Source organism: Oncorhynchus mykiss, chromosome 15, assembly GCF_013265735.2.
Source record: "Oncorhynchus mykiss isolate Arlee chromosome 15, USDA_OmykA_1.1, whole genome shotgun sequence".
Taxonomy (NCBI): domain Eukaryota; kingdom Metazoa; phylum Chordata; class Actinopteri; order Salmoniformes; family Salmonidae; genus Oncorhynchus; species Oncorhynchus mykiss.
In genome coordinates this window covers 63099450-63118171 of record NC_048579.1, presented here as the reverse complement: position 1 = coordinate 63118171, position 18722 = coordinate 63099450, and positions in this window count along the sequence as shown.

Sequence of the window (18722 nt, the reverse complement as noted above, 5' to 3'; positions counted from 1 at the left end):
GAGAGATAGACTAAACAACAGCCTGACCTTACAGAGCTCTCATAACAGAGAGATAGACTAAACAACAGCCTGACCTTACAGAGCTCTCATATCAGAGAGATAGACTAAACAACAGCCTGACCTTACAGAGCTCTCATAACAGAGAGATAGTATAAACAACAGCCTGACCTTACAGAGCTCTCATAACAGAGAGATAGTCTAAACAACAGCCTGACCTTACAGAGCTCTCATAACAGAGAGATAGTCTAAACAACAGCCTGACCTTACAGAGCTCTCATAACAGAGATATAGTCTAAACAACAGCCTGACCTTACAGAGCTCTCATAACAGAGAGATAGACTAAACAACAGCCTGACCTTACAGAGCTCTCATAACAGAGAGATAGACTTAAGAACAGCCTGAAAAGAAAAAACTAGAACGTTGAACAAACCTCTATCCCAACTCACTGCTCACACCCACATCTACAGTATGTAGGCCACCTCTGGATTCTGCCCCCACTTCTCAATGCTCACATACACACACACACGCATGCACGCACACACGCATTGCACGCACGCACACACACGCAAGCACGCACGCACGCACACACACACACACGCAGAAAGAGAGACAAACTTCTGACGACATCTGCTTCTCTTCTCCTCCTCCTTCTCCTCTTCTCCTTCCCTCCCACCCTCCATTGTGTTGTTATTGAGTCTCTCTCTTCTGGCTCCTGACTACTCTGCCACCACGGTTGGGGTTGTTTCTGCAGCTCTGAGTGCAGTGAGTTGGAGAACAACTGGGCCACATTACTTTACAAAGCAGCCGTCACTCCATTAAAATGACTGTAGGCTTAGACTGTGTTCCAGTCATTAACAGCTCTCTTTCCACTCTTCACTTATTTCACTTTGTGGCCACTGTCGGGAAATACTCAGTAGGTCAAGAATGAAGTGTCATTGCATTACAAGTACATCCTTTTATAGCAAGTAAGTACACTTAACAGCTACATTGACTGGCTTCCATCTTGTTTTGGTCTATAGTATCAAGTCCCATTCAGTTTGAGTGGTAACAAGGAAAGGATGTGAATTTGAGTATTGGAATGCAGCCGTGTCTGTTATCCTCTGCCCATGTTATTAGTCACAAAATGAATCCTTCCGACAAATAGGTATGGATGTATCTCAATGGTCTCAAGTATCGTCACCCTTCAAATACAGTGGGTGAAAAGCAATATGGCTATTGCTTAAGTACAGTTTTTTACGATTGCTTACACACTAAAATTTAACTTTTCCCACAATTAGCAAAACCTTACACTCAAGGAGCAAAACACAAGGCTAGATTTGCACAACTGTAAGCACATTGTCAGCTTCACACTATTTGCAAAACATTACACACAGTGATTTGCAAAACACTAAACACACTTGTATACATCAGACACAGAAGTATATCATGATGTCACTTCCTTGCAATTCCAAAGCACTGACTGTCAAATTACCACACCTATGAGCCAATCTGTTAAGCACAGCCATCAGGTGCACAAACACATGATTGCTAAATTGTAGACGCACCAATCAGGTTTAAGCACTATAAAAATGCAGCAGGTAGGTTCACCTGCCTTCAACCAAAATGGAAGGAGTCAGAAGAAGAGTGAGGGTGAGAGGAGGAGTACACAGAGGAGGAGGAAGAGGCCGAGCCAGAGGTCGAGGAAGACCTGAAGCAAGGAGGAGAACGTGCACAAAGAAGAAGAGGACCAAACTTATCAAATGACATTCGTGCAACACTAGCGGACCATGTTGTGAACCACGGATTGACGCTGAGGGAGGCTGCACTGAGAGTTCAGCCAAATCTTCACAGATATACAGTGGCATCTGTCATAAGGACTTTTCGACAGGAAAACAGGCAGAAGATCTGTCTACAGTTACAGTAATCAGCTGCTTATTGTATGCACCATATCAGCACTTGTGATACCCCTTCCTGTGACATTGTACAGTAAGTTACATGTATTATTCTCTGCATAGGATTGAGGGTCGGGAACGACAGGAGGAAGGGGGCCAATATTCACGCAAGAACAAGAGAGAGAGAGATAATAAACATGGTTTTGGCCAATAATGCTATCAGGCTCAGAACTACAAGCCAACATTATCGGTGACCATCCCATTTTCAATGATGTCCATCAGGTCTCAGTCAACACTGGCACGAATCCTGAAAAGACATCAGGTTCAAATGAAACAACTTTATCGAGTGCCTTTTGAGCGGAATTCAGAGAGGGTCAAACGGCTGCGTCATGAGTATGTGGCGGTTTGTGTTGTTCACTTTAGCACTGTGATGTTGTATACTGCACACATGACTTTTTTACATTGATTGTATACTAGACCTATCCTGAACTACACAATCTTGTCTTTCACTGTATTTCAGGGAGTTTTGCAGATGAATGCTGAGGAAATCCTGCATGAATTCATATGTATTGATGAGTAGGGTTCAACCTCACAAAAGCAAGAAGGAGAGGCAGAAATATCATTGGCCACAGGGCTATAATCAATGCCCCAGGGCAACGTGGGGGTAACCTCACCCTTTGCACTGCCATTTCACAGCAAGGGGTTGTCCTCCGTCATGCCAAAATGGGCCCTTACAACACACCTCACATTCTCACATTTTGGACTGATTGCACCACATCGTTACAGCAGGTAATGAAATGCACCAGATGCAATACACGGTCATCTGGGACAATGTATCATTCCACCGCTCTGCTTTGGTCCAGAACTGGTTTCAACACCATCCACAGTTGACAGTACTATACCTTCCACCATACTCTGTTTCGAAACCCTATCGAATAGATTTTCTCTGCATGGCGGTGGAAGGTTTACGATCTCCAGCCCCAGGCTCAGGTACCCCTCATTCAGGCCAGGAAGGTTTACGATCTCCAGCCCCAGGCTCAGGTACCCCTCATTCAGGCCAGGAAGGTTTACGATCTCCAGCCCCAGGCTCAGGTACCCCTCATTCAGGCCAGGAAGGTTTACGATCTCCAGCCCCAGGCTCAGGTACCCCTCATTCAGGCCAGGAAGGTTTACGATCTCCAGCCTCAGGCTCAGGTACCCCTCATTCAGGCCAGGAAGGTTTACGATCTCCAGCCCCAGGCTCAGGTACCCCTCATTCAGGCCAGGAAGGTTTACGATCTCCAGCCCCAGGCTCAGGTACCCCTCATTCAGGCCAGGAAGGTTTACGATCTCCAGCCCCAGGCTCAGGTACCCCTCATTCAGGCCAGGAAGGTTTACGATCTCCAGCCCCAGGCTCAGGTACCCCTCATTCAGGCCAGGAAGGTTTACGATCTCCAGCCCCGGGCTCAGGTACCCCTCATTCAGGCCAGGAAGGTTTACGATCTCCAGCCCCGGGCTCAGGTACCCCTCATTCAGGCCAGGAAGGTTTACGATCTCCAGCCCCAGGCTCAGGTACCCCTCATTCAGATCAGGAAGGTTTACGATCTCCAGCCCCAGGCTCAGGTACCCCTCATTCAGGCCAGGAAGGTTTACGATCTCCAGCCCCAGGCTCAGGTACCCCTCATTCAGGCCAGGAAGGTTTACGATCTCCAGCCCCGGGCTCAGGTACCCCTCATTCAGGCCAGGAAGGTTTACGATCTCCAGCCCCAGGCTCAGGTACCCCTCATTCAGGCCATGGAGGACGCCTGTGACCAAGTCGACGCCGCAGCTGTGCAAGGATGGATTCGACATTCAAGACGGTTCTTCCCGCGTTGTCTTGCTAATGACGATATTGCTTGTAATGTTGATGAAATTCTCTGGCCAGATCCAGCTAGGCGAAGAGATAATGTATAGTATGTTTACTGTAGTATTTTCTGCACAATATTGTCCGTTTTTTTCAGATGATTTATGTTTGTTGTTGTTATTTACTGTAATTGTAACCTGTACTGGGTACAGTATTTTACGTTTGTCTGTTTGCTGAGCTAACAGTGTTATGCACACTACTGTAGTAGCATGAGAACTGGGACATGTTTTGTTGTGATTCTCTATGTTGACATGTTGACTGATTTGGGTATATGGAGAGAAATAAATGATATTTTCCTCAGTCTGCAGCATTGGTCTTGTGTGGTGTTTGTATAGTTGCACTTTCTCTGTGTACTTCATTTACAGTACTCTAATCCCTGACAATTAGACTTGCTAAAAGTGCTTAAGGTTAGCAACAGCAGTGTGTAACTGGTTCAAAAAGATTGAAGTCATACGAAATGTGTGTTTCGTATGATAACAAAATTATTTTTATGTAGTCGTGTATAGTTTTGACAAGTGTTCCATTTTGCAAATGATCTGAAGTGTTGTGCTACTTTGGTGTAGGGTTGTGCTAATTGTGTGTAGTGTTTTGACAAACCGGGCCATGTTTTCAAAATTGTGCTTAAACAATTGAAAAAAACTGTAAATTATTTCCTTGCACTAGTCAAGTAGTTCACATGAATACTGGATGGAAAAGAGACAAGGAGAGGAATCCACTCTAGACTATTGAGATACAGCCCTTCCCTCTGTCTTGTAATAACTATTGAGAGACAGCCCTGCTCTCTCTTGTCATGACTGTTGGGATACAGCCCTGCTCTCTGTCTTGTCATAACTATTGAGATACAGCCATGCTCTCTCGTCATGACTATTGAGATACAGCCCTGCTCTCTCTGTCTTGTCATGACTATTGAGATACAGCCATGCTCTCTGTCTTGTCATGACTATTGAGATACAGCCCTGCTCTCTGTCTTGTCATAACTATTGAGATACAGCCATGCTCTCTGTCTTGTCATGACTATTGAGATACAGCCCTGCTCTCTCTGTCTTGTTATGACTATTGAGATACAGCCCTGCTCTCTCTGTCTTGTTTTTAACTATTGAAATACAGCCCTGCTCTCTGTCTTGTCATGACTATTGAGATACAGCCCTGCTCTCTCTGTCTTGTTATGACTATTGAGATACAGCCCTGCTCTCTCTGTCTTGTCATGACTATTGAGATACAGCCCTGCTCTCTCTGTCTTGTTATGACTATTGAGATACAGCCCTGCTCTCTCTGTCTTGTCATGACTATTGAGATACAGCCATGCTCTCTCTATCTTGTGATGACTATTGAGATACAGCAATGCTCTCTCTGTCTTGTCATGACTATTGAGATACAGCCATGCTCTCTCTATCTTGTGATGACTATTGAGATACAGCCCTGCTCTCTCTGTCTTGTCATGACTATTGAGATACAGCCCTGCTCTCTCTGTCTTGTAATAATTATTGAGATACAGCCCTGCTCTCTCTGTCTTGTAATAATTATTGAGATACAGCCCTGCTCTCTCTGTCTTGTAATAATTATTGAGATACAACCCTGCTCTCTCTGTCTTGTCATGGCTATTTGGCCAGTGCTTCTGATTCCCTCTGAAGGCAGAGAGAGATTTACCACCATGTAGTTTCATCATGAAATCGGTGGCAGCGGCAAGCTGTGACATGAAAGACGCCTTTGAATGTGGGGCTGCACATGCTTGGCCTACTTTTGATGCCATGGAATATGGGGGGAGCTGCTACATTTTCAGGGCTTACCAACTGGCTGCAGCATGGTGCATGTGCATACGATCAACACACAATTGCACCAACACAGAACACACACAAAGCTAGTTGTGTATATTATACAGTAGAAGTCGGTAGTTTACATACACCTCAGCCAAATACATTTAAACTCAGTTTTTCACAATTCCTGACATTTAATCCCAGTAAAAATTCAGTGTCGTAGGGCAGTTAGGATCACCACTTTATTTTAAGAATGTGAAATGTCAGAATAATAGTAGAGAGAATGATTTATTTCAGCTTTTATTTCTTTCATCACATTCCCAGTGGGTCAGAAGTTTACATACACTCAATTAGTATTTGGTAGCATTGCCTTTAAATTGTTTAACTTGGGTCAAACGTTTCGGGTAGCCTTCCACAAGCTTCCCACAATAAATTGGGTGAATTTTGGCCCATTCCTTCTGACAGAGCTGGTATAACTGAGTCAGGTTTGTAGGCCTCCTTTCCCGCACACGCTTTTTCAGTTCTGCCCACAAATTTTCTATAGGATTGAGGTCAGGGATTTGTGATGGCCACTCCAATACCTTGACTTTGTTGTCCTTAAGCCATTTTGGCACAACTTTGGAAGTATGCTTGTGGTCATTGTAAATTTGGAAGACATATTTGCAACCAAGCTTTAATTTCCTGGCTGATGTCTTGAGATGTTGCTTCAATATATCCACCTAATTTTCCTACCACATGATGCCATCTACAGTGCCTTGCGAAAGTATTCGGCCCCCTTGAACTTTGCGACCTTTTGCCACATTTCAGGCTTCAAACATAAAGATATAAAACTGTATTTTTTTGTGAAGAATCAACAACAAGTGGGACACAATCATGAAGTGGAACGACATTTATTGGATATTTCAAACTTTTTTAACAATTCAAAAACTGAAAAATTGGGCGTTCAAAATTATTCAGCCCCCTTAAGTTAATACTTTGTAGCGCCACCTTTTGCTGCGATTACAGCTGTAGGTCTGGGGTATGTCTCTATCAGTTTTGCACATCGAGAGACTGACATTTTTTCCCATTCCTCCTTGCAAAACAGCTCGAGCTCAGTGAGGTTGGATGGAGAGCATTTGTGAACAGCAGTTTTCAGTTCTTTCCACAGATTCTCGATTGGATTCAGGTCTGGACTTTGACTTGGCCATTCTAACACCTGGATATGTTTATTTTTGAACCGTTCCATTGTAGATTTTGCTTTATGTTTTGGATCATTGTCTTGTTGGAAGACAAATCTCCGTCCCAGTCTCAGGTCTTTTGCAGACTCCATCAGGTTTTCTTCCTGAATGGTCCTGTATTTGGCTCCATCCATCTTCCCATCAATTTTAACCATCTTCCCTGTCCCTGCTGAAGAAATGCAGGCCCAAACCATGATGCTGCCACCACCATGTTTGACAGTGGGGATGCTGTGTTCAGGGTGATGAGCTGTGCTGCTTTTACGCCAAACATAACGTTTTGCATTGTTGCCAAAAAGTTCAATTTTGGTTTCATCTGACCAGAACACCTTCTTCCACATGTTTGGTGTGTCTCCTAGGTGGCTTGTGGCAAACTTTAAACAACACTTTTTATGGATATCTTTAAGAAATGGCTTTCTTCTTGCCACTCTTCCATAAAGGCCAGATTTGTGCAATATACGACTGATTGTTGTCCTATGGACAGAGTCTCCCACCTCAGCTGTAGATCTCTGCAGTTCATCCAGAGTGATCATGGGCCTCTTGGCTGCATCTCTGATCAGTCTTCTCCTCGTTGAAAGTTTAGAGGGACGGCCAGGTCTTGCTAGATTTGCAGTGGTCTGATACTCCTTCCATTTCAATATTATCGCTTGCACAGTGCTCCTTGGGATGTTTAAAGCTTGGGAAATCTTTTTGTATCCAAATCCGGCTTTAAACTTCTTCACAACAGTATCTCGGACCTGCCTGGTGTGCTCCTTGATCTTCATGATGCTCTCTGCGCTTTTAACGGACCTCTGAGACTATCACAGTGCAGGTGCATTTATACGGAGACTTGATTACACACAGGTGGATTGTATTTATCATCATTAGTCATTTAGGTCAACATTGGATCATTCAGAGATCCTCACTGAACTTCTGGAGAGAGTTTGCTGCACTGAAAGTAAAGGGGCTAAATAATTTTGCACGCCCAAATTTTCAGTTTTTGATTTGTTAAAAAAGTTTGAAATATCCAATAAATGTCGTTCCACTTCATGATTGTGTCCCACTTGTTGTTGATTCTTCACAAAAAAATACAGTTTTATATCTTTATGTTTGAAGCCTGAAATGTGGCAAAAGGTCGCAAAGTTCAAGGGGGCCGAATACTTTCGCAAGGCACTGTATTTTGTGAAGTGCACCAGTCCCTCCTGCAGCAAAGCACCCCCACAACATGATGCTGCCAACCCCGTGCTTCCAGCACAACATCCTTGACCAGCCAACTGTCCACATTCGGTATGGACTTTGTGTGTGTGACTCTCCCAACACTATTACTTCACATTTGAGTGACAGTCTCATTCAGTGAGTCAGTCCATGTGTCAGTCAATCAGTCTCATGGCCACTGTGCCCTATGGGTGTAAATAGCTGTGGGGGAAGGGTTGAGAAAGGCAGCCTAGTGAATTAATGACAGGGGGGCTTATTGGTTCGTGCAGACAGGCCCGGCTTCAGTCCCTAGGTGGACATCAGTACACGCACGGACACTCACACGCACACACACACACACACACACACACACACACACACACACACACACAGTCACCATGCCGGGGGGGGGGGGGGAGAGAAGCAGTGAGACAGAGACGAGACATATTGAATGAGTGGGAGAGAGGAAGAGACAGGGGTGAGGAGGAGAGACAGGCAACACTTATTGACAGACGGGTAAGAATGAAGGAGGGATGGGAGAGATGGGGAGAGAGGGGGAGCAGACAGAGATGGGGTTAGAGATAGTGAGGGATGGGGAGAGATGGGGAGAGAGGGGGAGCAGACAGAGATGGGGTTAGAGATAGTGAGGGATGGGGAGAGATGGGGAGAGAGGGGGAGCAGACAGAGATGGGGTTAGCGATAGTGAGGGATGGGGAGAGAGGGGGAGCAGACAGAGATGGGGTTAGAGATAGTGAGGGATGGGGAGAGGGAGGAAGGTGTTGGACTCGGGAGAGGGGGAGCAGACAGAGATGGGGTTAGAGATAGGGGGAGAGGAGGAGAGAGAGAAATGGAAACAAATAAATAAATAAAGAAAGAGGGTGACAGGGTAAGATGGCTCCAAGCAGAGGGAGGAATAGAGAGAGTGATTTCCTTCCCTCTAGAGAACACTGTTCCAGGTGTTGGATAGTTTATTAGTAATCATGACTAAGGAACTGGCTAAGGTACAAGTCCGGACGTGTTGTGTTTGGAAAGATTTGACAGTTCTCTAGCACTGCCGTGCCAAGAGGTCAGGGACGGAGAGGAGGGGATGAATTAGTAGTGTGTGGGTGTGTGGGTGGGTGGGTGGGTGTGTGTGTGTGTGGGTGTGTGTGTGTGTGTGTGCCATACACACATTTTCTTATGGCAGTCCATCGTTGCCAAAGTAAGACGGACAGAACATCAGACAGACACACACACACGACACACACACACACACACACACACACACACACACACACACACACACACACACACACACACACACACACACACACACACACAACCTGTCTGCGCAGAGCATAATCTCTATACCTTGTGCCATGTCAAGCATTCAGGCAACGTGTGACCCACGTTGTCAGAGCATGCTGGGTAGAGGTGCTTTTAAAGACTTAGTTTTCACAGAATCCAATAGTCTGTAGAATAGAGGAAGCAGACAAATACCAAACTGCTGTGCTCTGTAACAACTTTCAAAAACAGAGTTTTGTTCAGAGAGGCAAACCGACATCAGAATTCCCCCATGCAGCTCACCAAGGACACCATCTGTTTCTGTCAGCCTAAACAACGTTGGTTTCCTTTGGTTTTTCACTGCTTTGTTTTTGATATCCTTCTGTGACAGAGGAAGGTGGGTGTGTGTCAAGTGTATAATGTGTCTCTGTTCTCGTGAGCCCATCTATGTTTTAGTGTGTGTACCTACGTGCTCATGTACACGATTTGCCTGTGAGTGTGTGTGTGGTTGCTTGTGTGTGTGTGTGTGTGCTTGTGTGTGCATGCGTGTGCATGCCCATGTTTGTGTGTGTATGTGAACAATGCCAGCAGTCACTCTGGGCGTAAGCCCCTTTGTCCTGTGCCTGGCAGGGGAGTGACAGGCTACATTACAAAGGAGGGTGTGAGCGGATTCCATTCAGTATGAAGGGAGGAGAGGATAAGGGGGTGAAGGGGGAACGGGACAGCCAACCAGATGGCACAGACAATAAGAGAAAAGTACCTTCATGTCAACAACCTCCCCTCCTTCTCTCAACCTCCCCACCTACTCTCAAACTCCCCTCCTTCTCTCAACCTATCCTTCTCTCAACCTCTCCTTCTCTCAACCTCCTCTCCTGCTCTCAACCTCCTCTCCTTCTCTCAACCTCCTCTCCTTCTCTCAACGTCCCCACCTTCTCTCAACCTCCCCTCCTTCTCTCCTTCTCTCAACCTCCTCTCCTTCTCTCAACCTCCTCTCCTTCTCTCAACCTCCTCTCCTTCTCTCAACCTCCTCTCCTTCTCTCAACCTCCCCACCTTCTCTCAACCTCCTCTCCTTAACTCCTCTCAACCTCCTCTCCTTCTCTCAACCTCTCCTTCTCTCAACCTCCTCTCCTGCTCTCAACCTCCTCTCCTGCTCTCAACCTCCCCTTCTTCTCTCAACCTCCTGTCCTTCTCTCAACCTCCTCTCATTCTCTCAACCTCCCCTTCTTCTCTCCTTCTCTCAACCTCCCCTTCTTCTCTCCTTCTCTCAACCTCCCCTTCTTCTCTCAACCTCCTGTCCTTCTCTCAACCTCCTCTCCTTCTCTCAACCTCCCCTTCTTCTCTCCTTCTCTCAACCTCCTCTCCTTCTCTCAATCTCCCCACCTTCTCTCAACCTCCCCTCCTTCTCTCCTTCTCTCAACCTCCTCTCCTTCTCTCAACCTCCTCTCCTTCTCTCAATCTCCCCACCTTCTCTCAACCTCCCCTCCTTCTCTCCTTCTCTCATCCTCTCCCCTCTCAACCATCCCTCCTTCTCTTAACTTTCACGAGTCAAACATATCCCTCTTCCAGTAGTTTGAGCTTTACCTCACTTGCCTCTCCTCTCCTATTTCTCTCCCACTCCCAGCTTCAAGTGATAGAGCTATCACCTTTCTCCTGTAATTTTCTACCCTTTCCTTCTCTCTCCTTTCTTCTCCTCTCCTTTCTTCTCCTCTCCAGTTTGGAGAATCTAAGGAAAGGGGTTTCCCCCATGTTCACTTCTCTTCTTTCCTCTCTATTCTCTTTTTTCTCCCAAACTTCCAGGGGGCATATCCACCTCATTTTCCTCACATTCTCCTCTTTTACCCTCCCCTCTCCTCCCTCTTTCCCCCCCCCCCCATAGTTCTTTGATCTGATCAGGAAACAGTAGCAGCTGGGGAGCGGTGGAGGGAGAGAGGAGAGAGAGAGAAGAGGGAGAGAGAGGAGAAGAGAGGAGAGAAGAAGAGAGGGAGAGAGGAGTAGTGAGAGGAGAAGAGAGAAGAGGGAGAGAGAGAGAAAGGGGGAAGGGACACTGGCAATAACAGTGGAAACCTTACACCCTTACTGACTAGACTATGCCGTATCCTGCACCCGTTGAACCAAAACATGTTCTCTCTTATTATTTCTATCTCTTCTTCTCAAAAACAACATCTGTTGTCAAAGAGACTGTTGGTCCTGCTGGAGCACCTATCACACCACTGCCCTGTTAATACTTCTAGCCAGGTGACGTGTTCGGTGATATTAGTTAGTGTGTGTGTGTGTGTGTGTGTGTGTGAGAGAGAGAGTGAGTGAGTGAGTGAGTGAGTGAGTGAGTGAGTGAGTGAGTGAGTGAGTGAGTGAGTGAGTGAGTGAGTGAGTGAGTGAGTGAGTGAGTGAGTGAGTGAGTGAGTGAGTGAGAGAGAGAGAGAGAGAGAGAGAGAGGCTGAAAAGGTCAGACTCTTCGTTGTTCAGGATGAATCAGAGAAGACAGGAAACTCAGCAGGGTGGATTTTGTCCTGTCGATAACCATTGTTCCCAGAACAGAGAGAGAAGCCAGGTCTGTGGAGACAACAGTCAATTACTCTGATCTGGGAACAGTGATATCCATATCATTATGTCACAATGTTGCTAGAGATTGAATTACAGGTAAAAATATAAAGTTATACATTTAGAAGAAAAGAGAAAAGAGAGAGGGGGAAGAGATGAAACACCTCCAGTCTTTTTGAAACACACATTTACATGAATCACCATGGTGATAAATCAATAAATCAGATCCCAACATGAAGAAAGTGTTCTATGTGTGGCAAGACTCATATCCTGTCACTGAGCTGTCAAGTGGAATGGTAAACCCTATGTGTCTCTTTGTCCAAGGGTGTGTTTGTGATGTGCAGGTAGCTATGTATGGAAAACTACAGTCCTGTGTGTGTGTGTGTGTGTTCTATTTTATTCAGGTTTATTCTATTAGTTTTCGTTCTATTCTACTTGTATTATATTACTAATAATATTATTAGGGCTTCTCATATGTTAAAGTAAGAGCCTGTGTTATACTGTCTTTATATCACATCATCTATACATCGTCTATATATCTGTTGCGTCTGGAGTTGACGCGTGGTGGTCTTCGTTAAGGGTAACCCTTTCTGTGTTGGTCATTAGGCCTGCTAGCTATCCCTGGATAAGTTGGTGTCTGCTCCACTTACCATTTAGGTTCAACCCAGGCTGGCTCTGGCACACTGAAACGTCAGACTTTTTGAAACACGTCTAGATCTCAAATAAAAATAAACTATGTAACCAAGAACAAACCAAATCCATGTCAAAAGTTTGAGTTTGGAAGAGATATTTGATGGTGTGTTACAGAGGTCATGAAATAGGCTTGGAGTGTTCTGGAGCATTTCACCAGCTAGTAATCAACTCTGACTAAGAGACTCTAAACAGTCCAGGGGGCCTACAGGCATTCACCAGAGACGCCTAAAAATGAGGAATGCAAACAAACAGCTACAGTGTGTTTGTGTGTGATAGCGTGCGTGTGTGTGTGTGCAAATCCTTTCCAGGAAGTGAAAGGTAGCTGCAGTAACCTCACCCTGTAACGCTTGTCGTCTGGGGAAGGAGAGGAGGACCAAGGTGCAGCGTGGTAAGTGTTCATATTATTAATGAAATATGCAACACTAGACAAAACAACAAACACGACAAACAAACAGTCCTGAAAGGTTGAAACAAAAACACTAAACAGGAAACAACCACCCACAAAACACAATGGAAAACAGGCTACCTAAATATGGTTCTCAATCAGGGACAACGATTGACAGCTGCCTCTGATTGAGAACCATACAGAAATAGAAAATCATAGACAAACTAACATAGACAACCCACCCAACTCACGCCCTGACCAACTAAAACAAAAGACAAAACAAAGGAACCAAGGTCAGAACGTGACACACCCAGTGGTAACTACAGACTGGAATCCCTCGGGCTGCAGCTTTACACAGACAGAGGGAGAGAACATTACTGGAGAAACATCTTCTCCAGTAAAGTGTCTCGAAATGAATGTCCCTTTCTGTTCCATTTCAATTTTTGCGTGTGTTTAAACTTGTGGGGAATAACACAGTGTTGAGTTGAGATTTACACTCTACCCCCCCCCCCCTCTCTCTCTCTCTACCCCCCCCCCCCTCTCTCTCCCCCCCTCTCTCCCTCTATCTCTCTCTCTCCCCCCCCCTCTCTCTCTCTCTCTCTCTCTCTCTCTCTCTCTCTCTCTCTCTCTCTCTCTCTCTCCCTCCCTCTCTCTCCCCTCTCTCGCTCTCTCTCTCTCAAGTGTTCTCTCTATCTCTCTATTGCTCTCTCTCCCCCTTTCTGTCTCTCTCTCTCGCTCTGCTTGTTCTTCCATTGTGATTCTCTTTACTTCTGTCTAAAACGTGACTACAGAATTCTTCTTAAGGTAGCTAATTTGACACTTGTAACAGTTGTGGTTGATGAACATGTGTTGTCAATAATGGCACCATTTCACCCCAACACAGGATCCAATGGAGGAGAAGAGAAAAGAGGAATTGGGGAAGAAAACCGGAGGTCCTAATGTAAAAAAACACTAGGAGACCAGAGGGCAGGTCTACAGCTAACATTGTAGTATAACACCAGGAGACCAGATGACTGGTCTACAGCTAACATTGTAGTATAACACCAGGAGACCAGAGGACTGGCCTACAGCTAACATTGTAGTATAACACCAGGAGACCAGAGGACTGGCCTACAGCTAACATTGTAGTATAACACCAGTAGGACCAGAGGACTGGTCTACAGCTAACATTGTAGTATAACACCAGGAGACCAGAGGACTGGTCTACAGCTAACATTGTAGTATAACACCAGGAGACCAGAGGACAGGCCTACAGCTAACATTGTAGTATAACACCAGTAGGACCAGAGGACTGGTCTACAGCTAACATTGTAGTATAACACCAGTAGGACCAGAGGACTGGTCTACAGCTAACATTGTAGTATAACACCAGTAGGACCAGAGGACTGGTCTACAGCTAACATTGTAGTATAACACCAGGAGACCAGAGGACTGGTCTACAGCTAACATTGTAGTATAACACCAGGAGACCAGAGGACAGGCCTACAGCTAACATTGTAGTATAACACCAGTAGGACCAGAGGACTGGCCTACAGCTAACATTGTAGTATAACACCAGTAGGACCAGAGGACTGGTCTACAGCTAACATTGTAGTATAACACCAGGAGACCAGAGGACTGGCCTACAGCTAACATTGTAGTTATAACACCAGGAGACCAGAGGACAGGCCTACAGCTAACATTGTAGTTATAACACCAGGAGACCAGAGGACTGGCCTACAGCTTACATTGTAGTATAACACCAGGAGACCAGAGGACAGGTCTACAGCTAACATTGTAGTTATAACACCAGGAGACCAGAGGACTGGCCTACAGCTAACAGTGTAGTTATAACACCAGGAGACCAGAGGACTGGCCTACAGCTAACATTGTAGTATAACACCAGGAGACCAGAGGACTGGCCTACAGCTAACATTGTAGTTATAACACCAGGAGACCAGAAGACAGGTCTACAGCTAACATTGTAGTATAACACCAGGAGACCAGAGGACAGGCCTACAGCTAACATTGTAGTATAACACCAGGAGACCAGAGGACTGACCTACAGCTAACATTGTAGTTATAACACCAGGAGACCAGAGGACAGGCCTACAGCTAACATTGTAGTTATAACACCAGTAGGACCAGAGGACAGGCCTACAGCTAACCTTGTAGTATAACACCAGGAGACCAGAGGACTGGCCTACAGCTAACATTGTAGTATAACACCAGGAGACCAGAGGACTGGCCTACAGCTAACATTGTAGTTATAACACCAGGAGGACCAGAGGACTGGCCTACAGCTAACATTGTAGTATAACACCAGGAGACCAGAGGACTGGCCTACAGCTAACATTGTAGTTATAACACCAGGAGACCAGAAGACAGGCCTACAGCTAACATTGTAGTTATAACACCAGGAGACCAGAGGACAGGCCTACAGCTAACATTGTAGTATAACACCAGGAGACCAGAGGACAGGCCTACAGCTAACATTGTAGTATAACACCAGGAGACCAGAGGACTGGCCTACAGCTAACATTGTAGTATAACACCAGGAGACCAGAGGACAGGCCTACAGCTAACATTGTAGTATCACACCAGGAGACCAGAGGACTGGCCTACAGCTAACATTGTGGTATAACACCAGGAGACCAGAGGACTGGCCTACAGCTAACATTGTAGTTATAACACCAGGAGGACCAGAGGACTGGTCTACAGCTAACATTGTAGTTATAACACCAGGAGGACCAGAGGACTGGTCTACAGCTAACATTGTAGTATAACACCAGGAGACCAGAGGACTGGCCTACAGCTAGCATTGTAGTATAACACCAGGAGACCAGAGGACAGGCCTACAGCTAACATTGTAGTATAACACCAGGAGACCAGAGGACTGGCCTACAGCTAACATTGTAGTATAACACCAGGAGACCTGAGGACAAGCCTACAGCTAACATTGTAGTATAACACCAGGAGGACCAGAGGACTAGCCTACAGGTAACATTGTAGTTATAACACCAGGAGACCAGAGGACAGGCCTACAGCTAACATTGTAGTTATAACACCAGGAGACCAGAGGACTGGCCTACAGCTAACATTGTAGTTATAACACCAGGAGACCAGAGGACAGGCCTACAGCTAACATTGTAGTATAACACCAGGAGACCTGAGGACAAGCCTACAGCTAACATTGTAGTATAACACCAGGAGGACCAGAGGACTAGCCTACAGGTAACATTGTAGTTATAACACCAGGAGACCAGAGGACAGGCCTACAGCTAACATTGTAGTTATAACACCAGGAGACCAGAGGACTGGCCTACAGCTAACATTGTAGTTATAACACCAGGAGACCAGAGGACAGGCCTACAGCTAACATTGTAGTTATAACACCAGGAGACCAGAGGACAGGCCTACAGCTAACATTGTAGTTATAACACCAGGAGACCAGAGGACAGGCCTACAGCTAACATTGTAGTATAACACCAGGAGACCAGAGGACAGGCCTACAGCTAACATTGTAGTTATAACACCAGGAGACCAGAGGACAGGCCTACAGCTAACATTGTAGTTATAACACCAGGAGACCAGAGGACAGGCCTACAGCTAACATTGTAGTATAACACCAGGAGACCAGAGGACTGGCCTACAGCTTACATTGTAGTATAACACCAGGAGACCAGAGGACTGGCCTACAGCTAACATTGTAGTTATAACACCAGGAGACCAGAGGACAGGCCTACAGCTAACATTGTAGTTATAACACCAGGAGACCAGAGGACAGGCCTACAGCTAACATTGTAGTTATAACACCAGGAGACCAGAGGACAAGCCTACAGCTAACATTGTAGTTATAACACCAGGAGACCAGAGGACTGGCCTACAGCTTACATTGTAGTATAACACCAGGAGACCAGAGGACAGGCCTACAGCTAACATTGTAGTTATAACACCAGGAGACCAGAGGACTGGCCTACAGCTAAAATTGTAGTTATAACACCAGGAGACCAGAGGACTGGTCTACAGCTAACATTGTGGTTATAACACCAGGAGACCAGAGGACAGGCCTACAGCTAACATTGTAGTATAACACCAGGAGACCAGAGGACTGGCCTACAGCTAACATTGTAGTTGATTGAATAGTGTACAGATGAACTATTGTTTGTTCATGAAGTGCACTTTTTCTACCATTATTTATTGTCTGCACTACGTCTCCATCATGTGTTGTTACGTACGCTCACAGCCTCAACCAACATTTCCCCATGGGGATAATAAAGTCATGATCTTATATTGTTGAGGTCATTCAAACTCTGGTTTGTTAAGGTAAGGGTTTGACACATTCATAAGGTTGACAAGTGGAGGTTGTTATAGATGGCTGGTGATAACCTTGGACAAGTTGTTTTTCACATTCACAACATCAGCCTCAAGTGAGAGGTCACTAGGTCAAGGAGTGGAACCACTTCACCCTTCATATTCTTCTGGGAAAGAGTCACACACACACACACACACACACACACACACACACACACACACACACACACACACACACACACACACACACACACACACACACACACACACACACAGTACTGGAGAACAGTGGTATGTGCAGATATGGTTGAGCAGGTGGGCCTGTGGGGTAATGAGTGATGTTTCAGTCAAAACAAAGCCCAGACAGAGGTTGTGTGCTAAGGTTGAATGGTGGGAACCCCGTTACGAAGATTAACCACTCCGTTTTCCAGAGATAAATATCTGCGAAAATTACTTCTGTGAACTACATGACGTGAAATGGAACTGTTAAATGATACTGGATGTCTAAATTTGGCTTCTCCACGGCCTTCTCTCTGCTCTCTGCATGATCAATCATTAACACTCATACAGCCCATCTCAGTATGGAGCACATTTCCATAATGCCTGTAGACCTGTCATCTCATCACAGTAACTATTTTTCTTGTGACAGATAGGCCTACATTTCCTACAACACAGTCTATGCTACAGTAATATAAAGACTGAACGCGTGTCTAATTTACACATCTCCACCTGGCGTTCGGAGGTCACCTTATTTTTTCATTGTAAAGATCTTTTTTTTTTATGCAGCTGCAGAGTTTAAAACAGCCTGTCACTCAAATATCATAGCTTTAAATCAGTTTAAATGTGAGCACTCTCTCACATTCTTTCTCTCTATCAAGTCCATTCAAATTGTATCCAAAATAGATCATTTGTTGAAGATTGATATATAGGCCTGTATATACAGTTGAAGTCGGAAGTTTACATACCGTTACGTTGGAGTCATTAAAACTCGCCTGAAGGTACCTCGTTCATCAGCACAAACAATAGTGCGCAAGTATAAACACCATGGGACCACGCAGCCATCATACCTCTCCGGAAGCAGACACGTTCTGTCTCCTAGAGATGAACGTACTGTGGTGCGAAAAGTGCAAATCAATCCCAGAACAACAGCAAAGGACCTTCTGAAGATGCTGGAGGAAACAGGTACAAAAGTATCTATAGCCACAGTAAAACGAGTGCTATATCGACATAACCTGAAAGGCCGCTCCAAACCTGGCCAAAAGAGCACTCTTCCTTGGCTAAGTGGAGAAATCTGGAAACTGATGAAAGAACAAGATTATGCTCTAAAAACAGCCCTAAAGTCCCAATTAGAGCATGACAGACATAGGTTTACCATGTTGAGAAATAAGGTGATGAAAGAAATCAGACAGGCCAAGGCACACTTTTTATTAACAGACAGTGCCTTGCGAAAGTATTCGGCCCCCTTGAACTTTGCGACCTTTTGCCACATTTCAGGCTTCAAACATAAAGATATAAAACTGTATTTTTTTGTGAAGAATCAACAACAAGTGGGACACAATCATGAAGTGGAACGACATTTATTGGATATTTCAAACTTTTTTAACAAATCAAAAACTGAAAAATTGGGCGTGCAAAATTATTCATCCCCTTGACTT